The following is a 22,727-nucleotide window of genomic DNA, read 5'->3' as shown; positions in this document are numbered from 1 at the left end:
GTCCGAGTCCTACAGCTGGCTAACCTTTCCAGTGACTTCCTTCCTTCTTCATTAATTTCTTAGGCACTTGAGGCTCTGTATGTATTTGCCCTCTCCATGTGTTTCAGCATCAGAACATCAATTGCCATCATGATCACAAGATCGTTGCAGAACATCATGACGGTGAAAACCACGCGTCAAAGACTGAACTAAATAAAAGTCGCGGGCACTCCCCTTCAAGACGGGCACACACTCCTTCGCAGAGAACTTCACCTGGGGAACCGAAATTTACTGCCTCCACCACTCGAGCGCGAATTGCTTTCAGGAGACTCTTCGCATTCCCATAATTCCTCAGAGCCACATCTGAAGGAGTGGCGTCCACTCCTGTTTGCCTACACAATGCTCGGAAAGTTCTATACCTGAGTGCTGCAATAAAACTGAGCAAACTGTCCAGCAATTCCGAACAACGGACGGAAGTTTCTTCGCTCCATTCCCGTTCGTTCTACGACTTTAGTTTGGACAAAATCAATCGGCGAAACGTCCGTCAGAGCTAGTCCACACCGGCAAAAATCGGCGAGGCGTCTGCAGCCATAAAAGTCTATCATCCTTTCGCTTGTTTTCGCTGTTTCTTTCTTTTTTCTGTTATTTACGAGCCCCGCTCCGTTTTACTGCCGCTTGTAAAAACGGTCATGAGTACCACGACCCACATCTCGTAAAGGGAAAATAACCAACGTTATGCAGATAATATCGAAGCGCAATGAGAGAGGAACAAAATATAGTAGTAAGCGGCGTTATCAGCGCCGGAACGATAATTTTTAGATATGTTCGGCGGAGGGTATCGTTCCGTTAACCCATATAAAAGTAATCGCTAACTGGTCGTAAAAGTTGCGGACGGTAGAGGACTCTGCTCGTTCTCGCGTCCTCACTGATTTCGGCGCTGAATGTGCGGGACGAAGTTATCTTCGGATGTTTCGACACCGTTTTGGAGAACAAATATGATTTTTATGCAACTTTCCGAGCAAGACAAGACGGTTTTTAAATTTTTATGCAATAAAGAAGATAATTGCGCTGCTCTTCAGGCAACACAGGACAATTTCATGCATGATATATATATTTTGTTCTCTCTCTCTCTCTCTCTCTGTGTGTGTGTGTGTGTAGAACAAAATACTTTTCAAAAAAATTTCAAGCGCATTCGAAAATTTTCGCGCAAGCTGTCGTATAAGAAAACAGGTTTCCGTGCCAGTTTTCGAGCAACGAAGATGGTTTTCATTAAGCTTTTTTCAAGGAATAACGAAAGCTCTTTGTTTAGCTACTCTTCGCGCGCTACAGGAGACTTCCACTCAACTTTTGAAGTGAAAGGAAGATTTTACAGGCACTATGGCAATGATTTTTTCATCAGGAAGTACCCCAATAATATTTCAGAACATTCTACTCTCATTTCAGCAACAGCAGGAACAAATTCATGCAGTGACGATGAGTGAATAAATTCGCCACTTATGGCGAATTCGGGTGGTCATTTCATGTGACAACACGGCCCGGCGCTCGGGAATTGCTCGGAAATTGCCCGCGCTGGATCACGTGACCGTTGCGCCACCCGAACATGAGTGCCAGGGATCTAGCGGGTTTAGCCGCTTGGATCACGCTATAGGGGATCGCGGTCGCCCGTCTTCGGGTCTCGTCGTCTGCTAACCCGCGTGAACTTCGGCGCGCCAGCCAATGCGGACCCTCGCCACCCTTGCAGTGCGGATGTGACGACACCGGATGTAGTTGGGCAACCCGCGGCTCGGTCGTTTCGAGACCGGGAGAAAAAAGTGCCTGCTGGCAAATTCCGGGCGCTCGGAAAGCGCCTCGCGAACATGCGAGATTGCTTCGCTTTGACCAAGCGAACATAACTACTCAGAATCTGACCAGAAAAAAAAAAAAAAAAAAAGGAAGAAAGCTACGATATGACCGCCCGAGCTCGCCATTAATGCCTTTCACCGTAATGCCTGGTTTTTAAACCCAAGATGCACTTTTACAAAGGGAGGTACGTTTCGTTCCCAAAGGCATCACTCTTTCTTTATACAAAAACATTAGAGAAACTAGACATGATACACGATACTGTAATGCAACGCAAAACGTGTTGTAGCATCGAGAACTGAAACGATGTATCGGACTTTCCACAAACCACGTAAATCCTTGGCGAAGCCTCCAAGAAGGACTTAGCTGACGTTTGTGTGCAGCAAATAAAGCCGGGTAAAAGTATGGGTCCATGACTATCTGGACATTAGTCGCTGCTGAGCATTCTCAGTCGTGCTCACTGTGGCGAACGAGCTGAACATAAGTGGGCAAACGGAGGGCTGAGCAAGCGGCGAGTGAGGGATGAGTGAGGGCTGAGCAAGCGGTGAGTGAGAGATGAGGTGAGGGATTCAAAAATGCCACTTCTAAGCTGGAGACGTTAGATTGGAATTTAATTCAATTCGTGAGCAAATGGCAGAATACCACGACGATTCGCGTAAACATGTTGTTGCAGAAAATGTCTTCGTCGCTATCATCGTTGCAAAGTTTTGTTGGAGTTGAAATATGATATTTGGAAGAGGCCGCGTCAACTGCGCTAGCCGGCACGCCGTTCTAAACAAAGGGCATCAATAACACTTTAGAGAGAACTGGAGTACAGAGTGAAAGTTATTGCGTTTCTACTGGGGGGCTAACTTGATTAAACCAGCGAGACATAAGCAGCGAGTGTTTTTCAGATAATGGACGAGTACAGACGGTGAAAGAGAACTCACGAGGGTACTCGACCAGCGAGCGGCGACCAAACAGAAGTGCTGAGACATCACCAAATAAAATTCATGCCGAGCTCTGCCCATCATGCCCATGTGTGAGCACGCAATTTTCAAATTTCACTTCCAAACAGGGTTGTGCGAATACTTATTTTATTTAGTTTAGTTAGTTTTATTTATTATTTAGTTTTAGTTTTGTGTTCTTCCTTTTTCTTTTCATTTTCTTTTCTTCCCGCTTTCCCCCTTTTTTTTTTCAATAGCAAGCCGACCTCCGTCTGGCTGACATTTCCTTTTCTTTTTTTTCTTTTTTAATAAACATATCCCCCTTATTTTAAAATGGAAGTAAATATGAAGCGAATAATTACATAACACATTCGAATACACACATGAACACGCGATCGGCTTACTGCAGCAGTAGACGCGGACAAGGAGTCAGAACATAAATGGGACAAACCACCTGCTGATTCTCAACTAATTCCTATAACTAAACTTCTTCTTGTACAAAACTAACTCTTGTAACTATAAAAGCGCACGCGAACTAGTACCAACTACCCCGCTTCGTCCCTCTTGTACACACGTGAACAACACGTGAACAACACATGTACGCGATAGTAGGTGAACACGGAATTTCGATTGAAGCAGCAGTCACGTTGCTAAAGCATGCAGCTTCGGAACTATTTTGAACATATTCGGTTGGAAAGAGACATTCCTCAGCTTCAAAATATTCAAATTGAATGCAGCATTATTCCCCTTCGGCATTCGAAAAATCTCAATATTGGCGTGACCCTATTTCCAAGCCAGCTTAAGAGCGTATATTCTCCATGGAACGATTCTGATATAGTGATGCAGGAAGTGACAGAGGCCTCACCCGCAAGGGTGACTTTTCTTTTCTTTTTTTTACTTTGATGTTGACACCGCTGAGTAGCTGTAGCTGTGAGTGGTGCACACAGAGAGAGAGAGAGACAGTATTGACAGACAGTATTTAGTATTGATAGAATGATTTGATATGTGACATAGTGAACATTGCCTTCTGTGTGTTTATCGTTGACAACAGTCACGGTCAGAGTGGGAACCCAGAGCCTTGTCAAGCTGCTTCTTGCAGTTTTTTGCACTGGGCCTTCCACATTGTACTTGCTACAATGTAAAATAAAGTTTCAATTCAATTCAATTCAGAAGTACAGTCTGGAAGACAGGGGAGAGAGCATGCGTCCTGCACTGATCTCAACGGAAACTGTAACGATGTGTAAAAAATCCTCCGGAAAATGCAGGAAAAAAAAAAACTTAATACACAGTAATGGGATTCAAAGCCATCGCCTGCCACTGCCGCCGCGAAGCAGTAGTGGCTGTGAGCTGCGTACAGACGAAAAGAGGACAGCAGAGACGACTGGAAGAAGGGAAGGGAAAGGAAGGGCAGCATGCATCCTGTACCGCCTTCGAGGAAAATTGCAGCTATATCTGGAAAACCAGCTTCAAAATACAGAGAAAACCTCAGACACAGTGGCAGGATTCGATACCATGTCCCGAGTGGCTCGAGACTACCATCTCCATTTTTTTCTTATAAAATAAATCAATCATTCGATGATTGATTGATTGATTTTAAAAGAAACTGCAACCACCTGCCACTGCAACCGCGTGGCAACTGTGTCTGTGGTCGGCGCGCGCAGAGGTGTACAGATTAAGAAAGGACATACGGGAATGTGTGGGAGAAAGGGGTTTGGACGACTTCGCTGCCGAAAACTTTTTTTATTACGTGTTAGCGCCGCGAAGCAACAGTGGCTATGAACGGCGTAGAGATATGGACAGGTGGCGAGAGGACAGCAGGAAGGAGTGTGGGGTACATTGGGGGGTGAGTATGCGTCCTGGGCCGACTTCAGTGGGAACTGTGCCGACATTCGTCCCGAAAGTCTTCGGAAAACCCGGGGAAAACCTCAGACAGCACAGCCGGTGGTAGGATTCGAACCCAGCACCTTCAGCGCGGCCTTGGCTACCAGCAACGAGCGGGGCGCCTTAACGCGCTCGGCATTGCCGCTGGTGCTGCCGAAAACACAGCCCGTGGTATAAAGGAGGATCATCCGCCAGCTTTGAGCCTAACCTCTCAGAACCTCAATACCGGTGTTTGTCGCAACTGCACTCTATATATATGCATCTTAAAGCAGCCAGAATCTTAAAACTCGGCTCCAGTAGCCAAGTTTAAATCCTCGCCCCCGGTTTTCCGAAACAACGTGTCAGCCGAAAACCTTTGCATGTCAGTTCCTCCTGCACCCTTAATACAACATTAAATCCCGTTTTCCCAATTTCGCGGAGATTTATCGGGACGCCGTAATCCCTTGAGACCTTGTGGTACACCTGGGGCTAAGCAGCAGATGGGGAGCGGCTTTTCTCGACTCGATGACTTCAGGAACTGTCGGGTCCAAACAGTGGGCTCGTTCATTACCGCCTGGGGCTCCGCACGGTGGCGCTGTGACGTGTTGGCGCGAGTAGTCTCTAGGAAAGAAGTAATCCATCATCTGAAGTATGCATATATATTAGACAAGTGGTGCGTACTCACACTAGGTGGCGGCGCATAAAGGATCTGTGTTTAATATGTGACGTGAAGGAGTGCCGGATCTACAATGAGACTTTTCCACATTTTTGTAGTCCTGATTCTGCAAGGACATCAGGAGTCCCTTGTGCCAAAGGAATGAGGGAAGCTGACAATGAAGGATCGGATGGAATGGAGACTATGTTGAACAGATTTCCGCATAATCCATTCGGTTAACCAGCAAAGTGCTGGTCTAAAAACTAAAATAAAATATGGGATGCCCTAGCGTAAGATGACTGCGGAGCAAATAAAGAAATACACGCGACTTAAACGTATGAAATACCTTGTTTTTGAAAATTGCAGTATAAATAATTCCTGAGGAATCCTGATGACTGCGACACGTTCATTTGCGACGAGAGGTGACTCAGATTTCTGTAAGTACTCGTTCTACCCAGAAAGCTATGGAGGGCAATATTTTTCAGTGCCCTTCGAGATGCCCGGTCCAGCTGTGCTGAGCCATTACCAGGAAGTCAGCCCAGAACGTCCGGTGGCCTCCTCTCCCCTCTCTCTAGCAGCACGCCACCGACTTGGCAGACACATCGCTCGTGAAACACATGTCGGGAAAGAGAGGCCGAGAGCGGTTTGTATATATACGGTGGAGGATTGCGCCCTCTGAGACCGGCCTGCCTGCACGCTTTACCACGTTACAAGGATGCATGGAGGAGAACGTCACTTACGCACTTATGGTGGAAACGAATTTCTTCGATGAAAGATGAAAGTCACTGAAAAGGTTAGCCAGCTGTAGGGATCGAACCCACATCTTCTGCATTTCCGGTCCAGGGCTCTACCAATTGAGCTAAGCTAACACGCCTCTCCAGCGACTTTCGGGGCGCGTCATCTGAAGGGACGACAAACCAGCCACTCACTCTCACCCTCCTTTCACTCTTACATTTTTTGCTCACTGATGCACACATTCATACGACGGAAACCGACGCAAGCGGCACCTGTTGAACAAGAGAGAAACTGATGTTCAGAGGCTGGAACAACAGAGAAGGGACAGATACAAACAAAGCCTCAAATTGCCTAAGAAATCAACGATGAAAGAAGTTCATCTTTCATCGTTGATTTCTTAGGCAATTTGAGGCTTTGTTTGTATCTGTCCCTTCTGTGTTGTTCCAGCCTCAGAACATCAGTTTCTCTCTTGTTCACGAATTTCTTGGTTGGCTAATAGGTATTATGGAAAAGGAAGACCGTGAACAAACGTCACTTTCAGCGTAATATACTATAAATACAGTGCGAGATTGCATAGCCATTCTTGCAGGTGGAGCCCTAAAAACACGCGTCCTGGAGTAACCAGTCCCGAGTACTTGGGGACTATATAACATCTCAGTTTTATTTTTATTTTTTTCTACAGTAACAGAGTTTTTAGTGCATCGTACAACATCGCCCTTGCGTACGTAAAGGATAGTGTGGTGGTTCTGCGCAATGCGTAAAGCTCTGCTTTTGTCTCGCGCATGCACAGAACCACCAACGCTATCTCTTACGCGCGCAAAGGCGACAGCGTACGTTACACTAAAAATCACTATTCGTGAGTTGTACTGTTGCGCACGCTATCGCCTTTGCGTATATAAGGGATAGCGCGGTGGTTACGCGCAATGCGCGAAGCCCTCTATGTTTTGCGCGTGCGCACAAGCACCAACGCGATCCCTTACGTACGCAAAAGCGATAGCGTATGATGTACTAAAACTCACTAATATTACTGTTACCGGGCGGCATAACGCTATGGACGGGCACATACCACATGGCCATTTCGATCATAGTGCAATAATCCTATCAGCCCTCGTAAGAGCAGGAGAACGAAGAGGCGCCTTACAACCTCCACGCACGTCTTTCCACAAAATGTGGCTTCAGGAACAGGTCTATAAGAATTAGAAATGCTTGTCAGGTCGTGTTAAAGATAAAGGAAATAGCAAATTAAAGTAGGACAAGCGTGCTGGTGCACTGCAGAAAGAGATAATTCCTCGTGTCTGTGTAACACGGATACAAAACGATGAGGACGACGACAAAATTGTTTGATTGATTGATTTAAAGATTAAGGAGATAAGATAAGAGAGGAATAAATAATATTGAGATTTTCGGCTTCGCTAGTGTTTTCGACAGAAACGTTTTCGCCGTTCTGCATCTGTGTTCCTGAAACTCAATAAAACGTTATCTCTTTCTTCTGTAAAGAAAATAGTTTCGTTTTCCAACGTGAAACTTGAAAACCAGGAAAAAAAATCGGGAGAAAGATAAGGGAAAATATGATGTTATGATCAGAAGAAGAAAAGAGCTCACCCAAGCAGCACAATGTACTGAAAGTCGAGTGCAATAGGGGTGGACGGTATGTGTCTTATCGATGTTCCTTAGTTTCACGAGTCTGTTCAAGGCCTTCCACCTACCCGTCCACCCCTATTGCACCCGACTTTCAGTACATTTTGCTGCTTGGGCAGTCTAGCTGAAGGGGGCATTAGAAACCACGTGGTCGACCTCTTCACAGCGTAAAGCAGACAACAAACAACACGTAATGCGCTTCCGGGTCGGGTCCAACAGTCAATGCCGCCCATATCACCTACTCAACCTCTTTTCCTGCAGCCGCACCTGCGTACCTCACTTATCGGCTCATACCACTGACTCCCCCCCATTGTGTTTCTGTAACAAATCCGTCCTTCCTTCCCCTTGTTCCCGTATGCCTATTCTCCTGTTACGACACCCTGTACAGGGCCTTTGTTTCTGAGTGCACACGGTGTCTGCTTTTGTTTTTCCGCTTTGTTCCTTACTCGCGCCAGGTTTTTATCACGGCCTCATTGTTCCTCTTCCTCTTATTTGCTGCATATTTCGTTGTAAGGTTCATTTTTTTTGTCACTCGATGAAGTGCAAATTCTGCTGTGGAAGCTAGTCCCTGAGGTGTTGCATTCTTTGTATCAAGGACCCACGTCAAGGTTTCCCACGTGAATCGTAAAAGCCTAGTTCGGCTTTTCCCATCTTGAGTCACTAAATAGGAAGCAGAGTAGAGACACTGAGCAACGCCGGCGAGCGAGCGAGCCCGCCATCTTGAGTCAGACGCGGCTGCGTCGCCTAGCAACGGGACGAAAATCTCCCCCTTCTCCCGTGGCGAACAACGCGCAGTCGAGCCAGCTCGCAACCCAGGAAATCAGTTTTGCGGGGATGTGACTCAACATGGACGGCGGGCTCTTGGAAGGAGAAACCACGTGACACGAACGGCCCAATCGCGGACACCGAACGGCGGCTCTGTCACGGAAAAGGAATGCCGTACTCTGTACCCCTATTTAGTGACTCTATTCCCATCCTATATAACGCGTTAGCCCTTTCAATGCCATGGCAATGAAGGCACGATGCGAAGAAGAACGAAACACCATGATGCATTCGAAAGCGCGCACTATATTTCACAATCACACATATACGCGAGGGACGAGACGTACACGGGTGCTTGTGGAGCATGTGTTCACCTAGTGCGTTTTCGAATACATCATGTTCTCTGTTTTTTTAATCATACTATACCAACAAGCTCAAAGTTCGATGTTATTCGGAATACCGGCGGCCCTTTAGTCCTGAGCCGCTTCCCATAACATTCATTCTTTGTAGTGTCTTTAAGGACGCTTGATGATAAGATTATAGAATAGCATTCCGAGTATATTCACTGCATTTTGCAGTATACCCATCACAATTTAGCCAAACAAGCTCGAAATACAATCTACGGAAGGCTAAAAAAAATGGCTGCAACACAGACATTCGCCGACAACGTATAGCCTATAGCTATAAATAACTCCGACGCAGACAGGATATAGTCGTCCAGCAGAATGTGCAGTCCGACCGTCTGTCATCATATTGGAAGTTCAATTTCAAAGCTGGCCCACGCCGCCTCCGACGGTCTTTTTCGATCCAACGTTTAAAATGAGGTCTCGCCAACCAAGCTTCCTGCTCCTTGCGTCACTTCCGGCTGTATCCGGGTCGTCCAGCGTGGCTTTTTTTGTATGGTTTCCTCGGTAGCTTAAAAGCTGCATAGCGAATCAGGGCATGCGTGTGGTATGAGTGATGCGAGGCGTATCGAAAAATAAAGCTGATTATGGTATCTTGTTTTATGTTAGCGAAGCAACTGTGGCCACGAGAGGTGTATAGACGTGGACAGATGGAGAGAGGACAGCAGGAAGGAGTAAGGAGGAGGACAGGAGGGTTAGCGTGTGTCCTGGGGCGACTGGGTGATCAAGAGCTTACGTCAACGATTGCTTTTGGCAAGATGACAACAGTTACATCCGACATAGTACAATTGTGGCGCAACAGGTGCAGGGCCGTCACCCAAAGTCGCAGCATACGTGTGTCGTTCCCTCTTATCTGGTCGTTACACAAGTATATTGTGGTGCACTTAGAGGCACAGTTGGTGGGGCTATAGGTGAAGTAAAGTTCTCGCACCGTTGGTCTGCCCGTTATATTTCTCTGAAGAACGGTCGGGTGGTCGTGCATGTTTACTGCTCTCCCTAGGTTTGTCCGATGGTGAGTGTCTTAATGTAGTTATGTCTACCTTGTAGTATCTACCTGAGTAAGAAACAACGTCCTGACCCCAAGCAGCACAACATCTTGGCCCAATATTGGACCAGTATTCGCAATGTCGGTTCAATATTGGACCAAGTTTAGACCAATATTGGGCCAGTATTGCCAACATTGGTCCAATATTGGACCAAGATTAGACCAATATCGGGCCAGTATTGCCAACATTGGTCCAATATTGGACCAAGATTAGACCAATATCGGGCCAGTATTGCCAAAATTGGTTCAATATTGGACTAAGATTAGACCAATATCGGGCCAGTATGGCCGGTATTGGTCCAATATTGGGCCAAGATGTTGTGCTGCTTGGGATCAGCACAGACCATCGATTAGGAAATAAAGCAAATTTTCTCATTTTGTGGGTGATTATGGGTATTTTCACTCTCTTTGAACTCGTTTACGCTCTTCAAGTACCCCATCTCTTACGCATAGTGGGAGACCTGCTTCGACGTCATCCCGTCTAATGTTATTTCAATGTGACGTCTACACGACTATCGTGAGAAATGGCATTCGGAACCCGACGGTGGTGGTGGTGGTGGTGGTGGTGATGATAGGGCTCGCCGTTGTCGACCTCACAGAGGTGGGCAACGTCACGACTGACGCCCTGGGGGAATGTGCGTCCTGGGCCGACTTCTAAGGGAACTGGGCCGACATATGTCTGAAAGCGTCTGAGGAAAACCCAGGAAAACCCCAGGGAGCACAGTCGGCACCGGGATTCGAACCCGGGAACCTCCCAGTCTCGACGTGACATGGCCAGCATGCTAGCCACTGAGCCACGCGAGCTCGTGCAACCCGACGGACATCACACACTAATGTCATTTTTTGTCCCGTGCGTGCAAAGGCTGCGCGTGACGTCACGTGCACAAGCCTCATTGTACCTAAACCACGACGACATGCTAGCCGACTTGGACCGTGGCCTCCCTTCTGTTCGTCTCTTCTTTTGCGCAGAGACACAATGTCGCAGCTCTCAGCACGACTATTACCCCGTTGAAATAAGAAACTTTTAAGGACCCTTTAGGAGCCCTATAGGTCGTTTGTCGCCGGAAAAAGGCGACAGAAATTGCGCGCGGTTGGACATTTAACCCGAACGGCACAAAACGAGGGCATCGGCAATAATTAACTGGCCCTCCCTAATTGATTTTTGGAGACTCTCGGAAGAGAAGGTAGTATAAGGGGAGATCGATGGGTTCCACGCCCCGGGTGGTCTCATCGCTCACCGCCTATCGTAAGGGCGCTTTTGAAAGGAGATTTGAATCGGTGAAAGGAACGTCGTATAGTGGATATTGGAAGCGGTAGACCAATCTTCGTTGGAAAGCTGCTGCGGAGAAAACGTCTTTAAATGCGGAGATTTTGAAAGGCGAGTCGGGATTAGGATCGTAGACATATATCCTTTGATAACGGAGAAAATGAAAGGAAATTTTTCTCCTACGTTGTGCAAACGGCAGATAGACATCACGGTAACCAGCGGGGTGGTTGTTATAACGACCCATCATAAGTGTCTGCTATAGATAAGATCTCCGCTCTCCACCTCACGTTGGAAGCCAGCAGGTGTGGTTAGGTGATCGAAATCTGAAAACGACCTGAGTTTCTCGGTCGTATATGTTGCCCCATTTTCTTTTTTTTTCTTTTTTTTGCTCCGCTCATTATCACCAAATTATAATTACTGTTGTTGCTTCTTGTTTGGTTAATTCCACGCCCGCACCGCGAAGCAACGGTGGCTATTTGCGATGCACAGACGCGTGCTGCAGGCAGTAGGAAAAAGTGGGAGGCATGGGGATTGTAGTATGCGAACTGTGCAGGTGACGGATAAAACGAATTATCGCGTCCGTCTCATCCACAAGAAAAACGGAAACAATCGTGTACGTACTGCTTTCGACACGGTTTTCTGGAATCCCTTGTCAGTAGTTCTGCAGTCCATATTTCCGTGGTTGCCCTCAGAAATCTTGTTCCAAGCAATATTGTATTTAAAGAAAGCCCATATGGCGCGTGTTTTTATTACTCGAGATAAATGACCTTGTGACCCCTGGAGATTTCAGATAGGATAAACCACAGCGTGCTGGCCTCAGACAACCGTGTCCCAACCCAACCCAAGCAGCACAATGTACTGAAAGTCGAGTGCAATAGGGGTAGGCGGGTAGGTGGCAGACCTTGTACATACTCGTCAAACTAAAGAACATGGATAAGACAAATCCCGACCACCCCTATCGCACTCGACTTTCAGTACATTGTGCTGCTTGCGAAGCAGTACATTCAATAACCGGTCTCAACGACAAACCCCACTCTCTTTCATCCCTGATAAACACATTAGCTCCGTTCTATTGATCCTACCGTATTGCACAGTTCTTAATTGATAGTGATAAGCTCACCCCCCCCCCCCCTCCGTAGACCGAAATATCTTCATTCCAGAGTAGGAGACATCAAAGACGTTCCCCCTGCGCAAATGAGTATGCCTATTTTATCCCAGGATGTCTAACCGAAACTCACTCGGGCGAATAACTCCTGAACGCAGGTTCTTTCCTTCGGCTTAGCTGTGCTCCCACGAGACATTAAACCGGGCTCCGCATAATTGCGCATACGAGCGAAGTGCCGAATACGTGCTTTTCCGTTCCAGCAAAGCAGCATCGACAAAATAGTTCGCGACAACCGCTCGTCGATTAGAGTCCGCAAGCATCGTTTCCTTTTAAGACCACGTAGGCCTCGAAGTGTATTTAGTTTCCGTTCCCGTTCTTCCTACCGATAGTGTGTTTTAGTGTATCGTGCGCTGTCGCCTTTGCGTACGTAAACGGGATAGCGTGGTAGTTCTGCGTAATGCGCAAAGCTATCTATAGGCTCTGCGCATGCGCAGAACCACCAACGCTATATTCCTTGCGTACGCAAAGGCGCTAGCGTACGATATGCTAAAACTCTCTATGACGCACCAATATGTCGAGCGTGCGTGCCACACCGCAAGATGGAAGATTCCTAAATTTGGAACTGATTACGCACGCCAGTCGCTAACTTGTAGTTTCCCACACGCAATAAATAGCCTTGCCACTCAGCAGGCGACTGTGTGATTGGGTCTTCGTGTCTTCGTTAAAGACACTATTCATACGATCCTATACCACCGACTGTGCTCTCCGAGGTTTTCTCTAGGTTTTACGAAGACTTTCCAGACGAATGTCGGCACAGTTCAACCCCCCCCTGAAGTCTGCCCAGGACGCATACTAACCCCCCTGTCTCCCACTCCTTCTTACTGTCCTCTCTCCATCATCTGTCCGCAACTGTACGCCGCTCATAGCCACAGTTGCTTCGTGGCGCTAACACTTAACGAAAACAAAAAAAAAAGCTATTCGTATGAGGTGTGTGCTCGTGAATCAACTAAAACAAAAAAAAAACTATTCGTATGAGGTGTGTGCTCGTGAATCAACTAAACCAAAAAGAAAAACTATTCGTATGAGGTGTGTGCTCGTGAATCAACTAAAACAAAAAAAAACTATTCGTATGAGGTGTGTGCTCGTGAATCAACTAAACCAAAAAGAAAAACTATTCGTATGAGGTGTGTGCTCGTGAATCAACTAAAACAAAAAAAAACTATTCGTATGAGGTGTGTGCTCGTGAATCAACTAAACCAAAAAGAAAAACTATTCGTATGAGGTGTGTGCTCGTGAATCAACTAAACCAAAAAGAAAAACTATTCGTATGAGGTGTGTGCTCGTGAATCAACTAAAACAAAAAAAAACTATTCGTATGAGGTGTGTGCTCGTGAATCAACTAAACCAAAAAGAAAAACTATTCGTATGAGGTGTGTGCTCGTGAATCAACTAAAACAAAAAAAACTATTCGTATGAGGTGTGTGCTCGTGAATCAACTAAACCAAAAAGAAAAACTATTCGTATGAGGTGTGTGCTCGTGAATCAACTAAAACAAAAAAAAGCTATTCGTATGAGGTGTGTGCTCGTGAATCAACTAAACCAAAAAGAAAAACTATTCGTATGAGGTGTGTGCTCGTGAATCAACTAAAACAAAAAAAAGCTATTCGTATGAGGTGTGTGCTCGTGAATCAACTAAACCAAAAAGAAAAACTATTCGTATGAGGTGTGTGCTCGTGAATCAACTAAAACAAAAAAAAAGCTATTCGTATGAGGTGTGTGCTCGTGAATCAACTAAAACAAAAAAAAAGCTATTCGTATGAGGTGTGTGCTCGTGAATCAACTAAAACAAAAAAAACTATTCGTATGAGGTGTGTGCTCGTGAATCAACTAAAACAAAAAAAACTATTCGTATGAGGTGTGTGCTCGTGAATCAACTAAACCAAAAAGAAAAACTATTCGTATGAGGTGTGTGCTCGTGAATCAACTAAAACAAAAAAAAAGCTATTCGTATGAGGTGTGTGCTCGTGAATCAACTAAAACAAAAAAAAAGCTATTCGTATGAGGTGTGTGCTCGTGAATCAACTAAAACAAAAAAAAGCTATTCGTATGAGGTGTGTGCTCGTGAATCAACTAAAACAAAAAAAACTATTCGTATGAGGTGTGTGCTCGTGAATCAACTAAAACAAAAAAAAAGCTATTCGTATGAGGTGTGTGCTCGTGAATCAACTAAACCAAAAAGAAAAACTATTCGTATGAGGTGTGTGCTCGTGAATCAACTAAAACAAAAAAAAAGCTATTCGTATGAGGTGTGTGCTCGTGAATCAACTAAAACAAAAAAAAAGCTATTCGTATGAGGTGTGTGCTCGTGAATCAACTAAAACAAAAAAAACTATTCGTATGAGGTGTGTGCTCGTGAATCAACTAAAACAAAAAAAAACTATTCGTATGAGGTGTGTGCTCGTGAATCAACTAAACCAAAAAGAAAAACTATTCGTATGAGGTGTGTGCTCGTGAATCAACTAAAACAAAAAAAAAGCTATTCGTATGAGGTGTGTGCTCGTGAATCAACTAAAACAAAAAAAAAGCTATTCGTATGAGGTGTGTGCTCGTGAATCAACTAAAACAAAAAAAAAGCTATTCGTATGAGGTGTGTGCTCGTGAATCAACTAAAACAAAAAAAACTATTCGTATGAGGTGTGTGCTCGTGAATCAACTAAAACAAAAAAAAACTATTCGTATGAGGTGTGTGCTCGTGAATCAACTAAACCAAAAAGAAAAACTATTCGTATGAGGTGTGTGCTCGTGAATCAACTAAAACAAAAAAAAGCTATTCGTATGAGGTGTGTGCTCGTGAATCAACTAAACCAAAAAGAAAAACTATTCGTATGAGGTGTGTGCTCGTGAATCAACTAAAACAAAAAAAAACTATTCGTATGAGGTGTGTGCTCGTGAATCAACTAAACCAAAAAGAAAAACTATTCGTATGAGGTGTGTGCTCGTGAATCAACTAAAACAAAAAAAGCTATTCGTATGAGGTGTGTGCTCGTGAATCAACTAAACCAAAAAGAAAAACTATTCGTATGAGGTGTGTGCTCGTGAATCAACTAAAACAAAAAAAAAGCTATTCGTATGAGGTGTGTGCTCGTGAATCAACTAAAACAAAAAAAAAGCTATTCGTATGAGGTGTGTGCTCGTGAATCAACTAAAACAAAAAAAACTATTCGTATGAGGTGTGTGCTCGTGAATCAACTAAAACAAAAAAAAACTATTCGTATGAGGTGTGTGCTCGTGAATCAACTAAAACAAAAAAAACTATTCGTATGAGGTGTGTGCTCGTGAATCAACTAAACCAAAAAGAAAAACTATTCGTATGAGGTGTGTGCTCGTGAATCAACTAAAACAAAAAAAAAGCTATTCGTATGAGGTGTGTGCTCGTGAATCAACTAAACCAAAAAGAAAAACTATTCGTATGAGGTGTGTGCTCGTGAATCAACTAAAACAAAAAAAAAAGCTATTCGTATGAGGTGTGTGCTCGTGAATCAACTAAAACAAAAAAAAACTATTCGTATGAGGTGTGTGCTCGTGAATCAACTAAAACAAAAAAAAACTATTCGTATGAGGTGTGTGCTCGTGAATCAACTAAACCAAAAAGAAAAACTATTCGTATGAGGTGTGTGCTCGTGAATGAACTAAAACAAAAAAAAACTATTTGTATGAGGTGTGTGCTCGTGAATCGCGGAGTGAATTGTGTAATTAGCATAGTGCCCGTTGCAAGCTTTCAGCTAATACTTTCGATCGTTATACAGTTTCAATGTGAATGCGTGTGTTTATCCCCCCCCCTTTTTTTTTTTTGTGACCATGTTTCGTAATAGCTATCATTGACAAGTTATATAGAAGGGTTGTGCCCTAGTCACGGGGATTTTTGCCGCCGCATGACACGTAACCTTGCGTTTAACGACGGAATAAACCAGAAGCAGAAACAAATAGATCATCAGATCGGCTTTTACACCTGTCGAAACCCGCAACAAGAAAATGACACGTACATTGTTCGCGCTCTGAAAAAGGCAGAGGCAATATGTCATCCCATCTTCGCAATAAATGGATGGATGCTTTTGCTGGTTTTTCAAACGAATCTCTAGGAAGCAGTCTCGGTAACGCCCGGTTTCTGAACACACAATACGAAGAACGGAGAACATCGCCGATGAACGTTTATCGCTTTCACGCCGCTACGAACACATATCGGCAATTCTGACTCCTCCTCTTATGCTCACTCGCTTGTCCTCACTCGTGTTCACTCATCTCTTGCTCAGCGCCTCGTCTGCTCAGTCATGCGCCGCATCCACTCCCCATTCGCCTCCCCAATGGCTCACTCTATGCTCGGTCACCTCCCGCTTAGCTCTTGGGTTGCCGATTAATGCTCACTCATTCTCGCAAGCTCTTCGTTTCCCCACTCATGTTACTACAGCACATTCATAACCATTTGTGAGCATGAACGAGCATGAGTAAGCATGCGCTTGAGTCAGTCTTTGCAGAGGTACGGTCGCGAAGTAAAAATGATAATGCACCATGAACTATGAAGTTCGTAAAAATTCGTGACAAAAGAAAAAATTGTGGTCTTAAAAGACATACGTGCAAGAAGAAAGTTACGCGCACGGCCTCAGACTTAATATGATACAAACTGTCACGAATTGTATACTTCGATCAATGCTTTGCTATTCGGTATTTTGCAAATATCTGCGTGAAAGCCACAGCACTCCAGTGCACAGTGTTTCCAGAGCACTCTTCAGCACGTTGAATGCGACGAGAGCATTTCTAAAAAAAAAGGGGGATTTTCTTTCGCAAACGCCTTCCCAAGCCACATTTGCCTCGCGGTGCTAACACGGCATAAAAAACAAAAACGTAGAAAAACGCCTTCCTCTTACCAATCGTATACCGAGAGGGCCGGACAAGGGGGGCCAGTGCCCCCCATTGATGAATGATTATTCTCAGATGTAATAATAAGAACCTCTGAACACCCACGCAGTGCGCAACGTCCGCTTCCAGAAAAAGATGTGGTAGGGGGGTGGGGGTTTGCAATCTTGCCCCCCGTGGAAAAAATTCTGGCAACGCTCATGAGTGAAGCAATACGCATTATCCACCTTCTCGAGAAGGAGGGGAAAGGGGAAACTTCGCAATTCCAGGTTTTTCGCGCATCAGTCACCAACGCTGCAACGATTGATTGATTGATTGATTGATTGGAAAAAGAAAAGGCGACACGACACGTATTGTTAAAAGAGCTACTGGCGTTCACACAAGTGGTAACACGTGATGGGACGGCACAGATGCAAATATCATATCTTATCTTATATAATCTCTATCTTACGGAAATTATTCGTGATCCGCACATCCCGAGCACTTTACGAAAGATAACCGAAGGTCGATAAAAGGGATAGGGCGCAGACTAACTGGTGCATGATGAAGGAACGAATAACCGAGAGACACGGGACACAAAGACAGGACGGGACACGAAGAACTCTTGTGCTTGTCTTCGTGTCCCGTGTCCCTCGGTTATTCGTTCCTTCATCATAACCGAAGGTTCCTGTTATTTTTTTCTTCTTTTCTTTCGGATTTCCAGGGGATGACATTTAATCTCTCTTACCCATTTTTACGATGTTAATCTGAGACGACTGTATAACCATCACCCAACCTCTCTTCACACTGTATACCAACGTGTCAGACCGTAAAGCGCAATGCTGCATCAATGTTGAGGGGCAAAGCGATTGTGTTTATTCAAATACGGTATTCTGCATTCCTTGTCGAAATAACCTAGGTGGCATTTTGTATTCCTTCTTCGACTCCCTATGGACGAAAGCCTAAGCTACAGGTAACAATAGAAAAACCACACAAAACGAAGGCTCAAACCTGCAAACAGGAAACGCTTTGCAATACCAGCGTTACAATACAGGCCCCTCCTAAAGGTCTTTGGCACAAATATCTATATATATTTTCCGCACCAAATCCAATCCAATCAACAACAAAAAGAATCCAATCCCTGGCTACACTCGGAATCAATCAATCAATCAATCAATCCCGGGCTACACTGTAATTGCTCCAACCGTACATAACACCACACGAATTAAAGCAGCTGTTTTCACCGAATCGACGAAAGAACGATCACGATAACGGTGGTGACACCAAATTGTTTATTTCTCGGATTTACGGCGGCGTCATTTTGCCCGTCTAAAAAGGTACCTCACCTTACGACGAAGTCCCTTGGGAAGCAGTTCAAAAGGTACCTCCCCAAAAGACAACGTACCTGAGCAATATCGCCAAGTCGCAGCGCTCTTCTGTCAAACAACGCAAACGCCTCCTCTAAAGGTAAATCTAGGCGTTATCCCGTACGACCTTCTCCCCTGTCCTCTATCAATCAACCTTCCCCTCCCACCCACCTAGGGCCTCCTCTCACAGGACTAAGGAACTGACTAAATTGCAGCCCTTTGCGAACTTCTAATTAATCCGTATAGAGCAGAAAACGGTTACGGAGCCAGAGGCAAGGTCATCTCATCGATTGGTCATTATCCGTGCTCCCTAAACGCGCCTCGCCGGGCAAGGCCGGATAGATTCCAATTAAGTCACCTGTGAAGAGTGTTACACCCAAGGCGGTTACTGGGACAACTGGGAAACGGGATGGAATGAGATCACGTCTACATGTGGTCGGTGACAATATTGTACTCGTACTTCGACTTGTACTTACCTCATTGCAAACTTCATCGTCACATCCGAATGTTTCACATGTAACGGGATACGCGGTTCTACTCCCCCGCGGTGAAACACGCCATGTCATCGTCATCATCTATCTCTCAGTGTGCATGTGAAACCGAAAACAACCCGCACATCAGAGAATTCTAGCACCAGCCATTTCCCTTTTACCTTTACCTTTCACCTTTTTCCGCCAATAAATCCCCATCCCCCTAGCACAGCAACAGTTATATTGTAACGCAGCACGGATAACGTACTACTACTAACCAAAACGCCGATATCCTGCATGGGGTCCAGTGCATAGCCACAGTGCACGCATTAATTAAATATCCTCGTTTACACGAGGAATACCTCTAAGAATCCGTCCCTCTCCGCGGCATTCGATTTCCCTGTGACCCAGATCCAGTTCCAGTTCATAAACTCTCTCGCGAACCAAAGGTTATTGAATCCGTTCTGCCACAGCGAACCTTCCTTTTGAGGGCCCTCGGGGATAATTAAATCCGCTGGCGACACCTGGACAAATAGATTGCAACGCTGCGCTGTTCCGAATCACATAATCGCGGCCGGTCTACATATGCGGCACAACCGTATTGTGCTTCAGTCCCTGAAAAGGTCACCGCGGCAACTCCAACCCCTTACAAGCTCGTATTGCAAACTGTATAGGATGGGACAAACGTAAGCTTGCCCGCATGACGCTTTAAAAATAAAGCTCCACCTGTGGCAAAGCAAGCGCCACCTGTACCTGGGCATAAAGGGTTTCTTCGTGGAATAACATCCACTGCCGAGATGCAGTAGATCTCTAGCCGAGAAACGTCATCATGACGTGAGTAGACAGACTGAAACCGAAACAAATCGGAAGGGGGAGGGCTGGGTTCCACGAGTGGGCACTTGTTCGCTGTCTCCTAACTGGAAGAAAAGTAGGACCGAAGATCCCGTCCCTTTCGTAGCTTCGAGTGTAGTTCAACTCTACCAAATTGCTGGCTCTGTCGAACACTATGACGTCATTTAGTTACAAGCAGGGAGAAGTCTATTGAAAGCAATAGAAAAGCAAGCGCTACCTCGGGCACTTTTGGGGTCATCGGAACTTAAAGCGTCTTACAGCATTATGAGACGGCTAGAGGCGGATGTAGAAGAAGAACAACAACATTTCCGGTGTGCGCAGCAGCAGCGTCAGCAGGGGTAAACCATAACCGAAGCAGACGACAGAGCAGTGTCTATCAAAGTCCCCATGCTGCTTTGCGTCGCGCGCTTGAGGGGGGGGGGGCGCATCTTTTAAAAATCGTCTATTCATCATGGCGATCGTAATAGTGATAATTTCTGACTTTACGTCGCCAGACAATTATTGTCGTGAGCGACGACAACAGTGGCCATCTTAAGCAGAGCCATTCCGATGGGGACGCCAGAGGGGCGGCCGCCCCAAGTGCTTTCCTCAGTGGGGGCGCCGGACGGCTGGGGTTTCGGAAGTTCATACGGTTGAGTAACAAACGAGAAGAGAGGAAACGTTTTCTTGCAGAATTTAGATTTTTCTTTTTCTAACTCACTTTTCACCTTTCCTACTTCTTTCTTTCCCCCCCCCCCTTTCTACCTTTTCTTCCTTTCTTTCTTCAGTTACAATTTTTCTGCAGAGCTTGGAAGTGCGGATAATTTATGCGACCGAAGATGGTGGTGGTGGTGGTGATGGTGAAAGGGCTTGGTGAAATTACCGCAGACCCGTGTGAGTAGCTAATGAGGCGGAAGATGCACAGGTGTAAATTCTGGGAGTAAATTGTTCTGCGGCTATGGACTGGGGTGGAGAGGGGAGGGGACACTGCACGGCTATTAGGAAGCCAGAGGTAAAAAACGATGTGGAAGGCCACGTGCCATGTTACACGGTGTCCTCAATACGTGCATGAGATTCTACTACAACAACGTCGGCTGCCCTTGTGATCGGGTATTACTTATATTAGCATGTAAACGGATACCAACTTCATACCAACTTCACATCGGAAACTGTCATTCCCAGATTCTCCAATTTCGCCAGACACTGGAAAATGTAGTAGCCGAAAACAACAAATAATACAGGAGAGCAATTCGGACTCTTGAAGTGATACAGGGTGACGTGCCGACTGTGCCAAGTTCATCTGAATTGCCTCGCTCCGTCGATGTTGACTGCAGGAAGGTAGGGTGTGCCGTGCCCTTGACAGGATCGTGTGTTCTGTGGTCGCGGGAGATCCCGTCCCTCAAGACTCTCGCCCCCTTTATTTCGATAAACGTGCGGGGATACAGCTCGAAGTGACTAGGACACAGGGCTGGATATGTCTTTTCTGCAGCTTTTAAGTGACGCAATGAAGTCCTAGTCTGGCAAAGGTTCACGGCTATGTACAGCTTCCCCGTTAGCTAAGTGACCCAGCAGGTGAGAGCACTATCAGGTTTAAAGATAAGCAGCACGCACAGAAGTCATGGAAGCCTTAGTTATCGCGCGGTATGTGATAAGACATGACGATTTCGTCTTCAGCATATATGTATTGAATCAACTAATGCTACTCCACTGCCATTCGAGGCTATTCCATAGTGCGCACCTTTACATCATTAAATCGCCTTTACATAAATCATCCTCGTGGTGCAAGAGTGCCAAAGGTAAGGTCTACCAGCGGCATGATTCAGTGGATAAGAGCATCCGCTCGTCTGTCGCAGCTCCAAGGTCACCCTCAAGACTAATAGGTGGTGGGTTCGAATCCTGCCACCAGCTGGGCTGCCAGAGCTTTTCTGGCAGACTTTCAGACGGACGTCGGTGCAGTCCCCCTGAAGTCGGCCCAAGGCGCATACTAACCCCCTCCGTCCCGCTCTCCTCCCTATTCTCTTCTGTACGCCACCTCGTAGCCATATAGTTGCTTCCCGGCGCTAACACGAGATAATAGCGAGTTTTAGTTTAACGTACGTTGTCGCCTTTGCGTACGTGAGGGATAGCGCACGATATACTAAAATTCATTGATTAAAAACAAACAGGTACGGTCAAGGTACCGCTCAGCAAGACGACCCTACCAAGATGACCGCGGGCAATACCTTGTTAGCGTGATAACGAACAAACCGGAAGGCAACACTGTGCAACGTTCGTTCCCTACCCTCGCATTACCTATTATTTCTGCCATCTCCCGCAATTGCAATCACGCGTTCCTTTTCTCATCCCGCGTCCCCTAACCGCAGACTACCCAATTCCTTCCTCGCGCCGCCGTTATCTTATGATGGCATCACCCGACCCCTAACTCTGGGAAAACCGAAGTAATGCCTTTATCCCAGACGCATTTCCAACAGCTTGACTACCCAGTGCAATCAGTGCTTGTTTTAAGTATAGAGCCACCTGTACCGTTGCCAGACAGCTGCTCCACGTTCAATTTCCTCGTTACGTCGCGGCGCCGACGGATACCCGTACGTTGGTACTAAAACCGAAGGCTGATGCGCACAACGCATGTATTCACCGAAGAGTCAGGAACTATTCATAGAAAATTTCCACGTACATTAAAGTAGCTGAATGCACGACGGATGGCACGTGTACGGCATTATCTACTTTACAACTCTACTTTACAGCACAATTTTATCGCTTTTTGTCAGTGCCCCCCACGCCTGAATGATGAAATAATAAGTGAAAAATTATTTTGTGTGACACGTCATTGTACGGTTCAAGGTAGAAAACTACAAGTCACTCTGCCAGCGCCAAATCAGCAGCGGCTTCGAACCAGTTAAAGGTTACACATTTAACTGTTCAGCTGAATAGGCAATAAACTAATTATTCTCGGT

The 22,727-nt window shown here is 45.7% G+C and overlaps 1 protein-coding gene across 2 annotated transcripts in view; it reads right to left on the bottom strand.

The window, feature by feature from the left end:
* LOC135391897 (ras-related protein Rap-1A-like) overlaps window positions 1-22,727 on the bottom strand; it is a 274,681-nt gene that overhangs the window by 185,632 nt on the left and 66,322 nt on the right. The window lies entirely within an intron of this gene.

Source organism: Ornithodoros turicata, chromosome 4 (assembly GCF_037126465.1).
Source record: "Ornithodoros turicata isolate Travis chromosome 4, ASM3712646v1, whole genome shotgun sequence".
Lineage (NCBI taxonomy): Eukaryota > Metazoa > Arthropoda > Arachnida > Ixodida > Argasidae > Ornithodoros > Ornithodoros turicata.
This window is presented reverse-complemented; position numbering and strand designations above follow the sequence as displayed.